This window comes from the organism of the source record quoted next, unplaced genomic scaffold, assembly GCF_019419815.1.
Source record: "Pyrus x bretschneideri cultivar Hongxiangsu unplaced genomic scaffold, Pyrus_bretschneideri_v1 Contig74, whole genome shotgun sequence".
NCBI classification, from domain to species: Eukaryota; Viridiplantae; Streptophyta; class Magnoliopsida; order Rosales; family Rosaceae; genus Pyrus; species Pyrus x bretschneideri.
Window position 1 is genome coordinate 1,486,030 of NW_025999814.1, and position 2,707 is coordinate 1,488,736.

The 2,707-nt window shown below is 32.1% G+C and overlaps 1 non-coding gene across 1 annotated transcript; it reads right to left on the reverse strand.

Moving 5' to 3' along the window:
- Positions 1–418: 418 nt before the first annotated feature.
- Positions 419–501, reverse strand: TRNAL-UAA. The gene has a single exon. It is a non-coding gene; the product is annotated as a tRNA-Leu (tRNA).
- Between the last annotated feature and the right edge of the window lie 2,206 nt (positions 502–2,707).

Sequence of the window (2,707 nt, forward strand, 5' to 3'; positions counted from 1 at the left end):
CTCGGGATACTAAACCTAGTTAGAAACTAATTTTTTTTTTTTTTTTTTAATTTTACATATATTAAAATAAACGGTTAAATGGGTACCCGTTTATAACCACGGATAATACCCATAACCATAACCGTCAAATTTAAATGAACAAATAATCGCGATTACCCATAACCAATAGGTATTTACCCATCCCTAATCCTCGTTCATGACTTCCATTTTCATAGCAATAAACATTCGTGAAAACCCTTCATCCGTTACAAGACCTTATATGATATGGAAAGAAAGTAGAGCCACGTGTTGGGCTTTAATTTGGGTCGAAACGGTAGGCCCAATTGGTTTTTATATAATTAATGGGCCTTTTCTAACAAAAAAATTGGGGCTTAAAATCGGATATATCAAGAAAAAAAAAATTTATATTAAACTTTTTTGCTGGCTATGGGGTTCGAACCCATGCGCACTTATGTGCAGAAGATCTTAAGTCTTCCCCCTTAACCTCTCGGGCAAACCAGCCGGTGGTATGTTTCGTGTACTTCCAAATATATCATTATCTTATTTTTGTGATTTTTGTTTTTCTACATTATTGTGTAGTTGTTTTCATGCATTGAACGTGGAGAGTACCAACACTTTGAAGATCACATGTAATGTATGACCCACCAATACAAGCCCATAAATACAAGTTAGTTCCATGTCTTGTCTAATCTAATTCACACAACCAAATGATCAAAAGAAAAAAGAACAATACTAGGTCTTCGTAAGTGACATATATACATGATATACGAAGTAATAGTGCAACATATATTCTCTTGTTTGTAAACCTTAAGAAGAGTCATTTTACATGTTTAGTAGATGAAAACTCGAGTTTTAAAAATGCTATAGCATTTGTTAAATTATTGTTGGTTCATGTCATTGAATCATAATATGAAATCCTAAACGGCTAAAACCAAGTAAATATGTTCTCCTAGAAGTACATGAAAGAGGATTTGGTACATTTTATTTAGACCTTGATAAAATCTTGTAGGAAATTTCAACATAATCAAAGAGAAACGAGTGTCCCACACTAATTACATATCAAAAGTATCTTCTAATAGAGGATCAACAATTATATCAGGTGGTTATTCAATCCAGACTAAATCTTCCTCAACTATTTATTGAATCAATTTTTGATGAAGTAGCTCGAAAGTACAGCATGGGAAGAACAATATTATCCAACACCATGGACCAAATTAATTAAAGAAACAATATTATCCAACACCGTGGACCAAATTAATGAATGTGAGTATTCATTTCTTATGCATGCATGTTCAGAGTTCAAGCCCGAAGATAGTCACATTTTTTAATTAATTTGTACTAAAATAATTAATGGCAAAAATGGAAGTTCAAAACAAAAAGAAAGTGACCGAACGTGGTCAACCCGAGACAGCCAAAAATATGGCTTTAGTTAGGACCACCCCCAATGATGATGTACTACAGATATGCATCGTTGTGATGATTAATTATAATTCGGCTCTTCGTTATTGTAACCTGCATGTCATGCTTTTCAAGTGGCATTTGCCGACAGGCGACATGCATTTTCTCACTTTTCGTTTTGCCTTTTACCTCTCAGGTAAAACAACCGTTTTTTTTTTTTCAAAGTTACACAAGTTGCTCGAAATGCTATTTCAACAATAGCAACAATTCTATCTGGTTAGGTAGGGTTAGTCATATGAATTTTAAAACGTCATTGTACTTGATTTTTAAGTTAATTTTTCGTTAGTTTTAAGTACTCCGTGTATTTTCTTAAATTTGTTTCCAAGTCTTTATAGTTCTTCATCTACTCTTATACTGAGCCTCTGTTTTTATTGTGTACCACTTCACAACAAGAAGAAAAAAAAACCACTTAGGTAGATTATTTCAACGTTGGAAATTTTCTTCGAACTTCTTCAAATTGTTTTAAACATTGAAATTGTTTTGTTTCAATGATATTATAATCACATTTTTTTTCCGACCAAATTGGTGGCGAAGCCACGACAGTCCATTCTTTCGGGGCTAGAAGCCTAGAAAGACTCACAGAGACATTTCATTTTTCCATAACCATCATCATATAATTCTCCAGTGTCAAGAATTAATAAGGAATTCTCTATTCAACTTTTTAAGGGAAAAAATTTACACGTTTTTTTTTCTTTATGAGCACCATTATTTATTTAAGTTTGTTATTTTTTTTTTTTTTTTTTGTAAATTTGTTCAATGAAAATGATGTTCATGTATTATTTTCCTTTCTTAAGTGTTGTTTGTTATCATTGGCAATGGTTTCAGGCTTCCAATTTCGGTCAAAGCTCAGCAGTTTTTGGTCCCACAATTTGATCTTTCTAAATCTCCCCCATATCCTTTGGTCCAATTTGCCTCAGCCTTGTGCATTATTTGACTATTATTTCAATCATTCCTCGAGTATTTTACTCCATTTTTTGTTCTTTATATGATTTAATTATTACTACAGTATTAAGCACCCTACCAAAATACTCTACATTCTTGTTTGTTTGCTTACAAGTTTGATATTCTTGTTATTATTGGACAATTTTATAGTACCTTATGGTACGTTAAGTATGGGGTATCCATTTTCTATTTTAATAAAGATCGCCAATAGGAAAATATCAACAAATAGCAAATAAATCCTAGCTTAATTGCTACATTGAATTTCTGTGGTATGACTGTCATGTTGTCAGTTATTCGTTTGTATTAA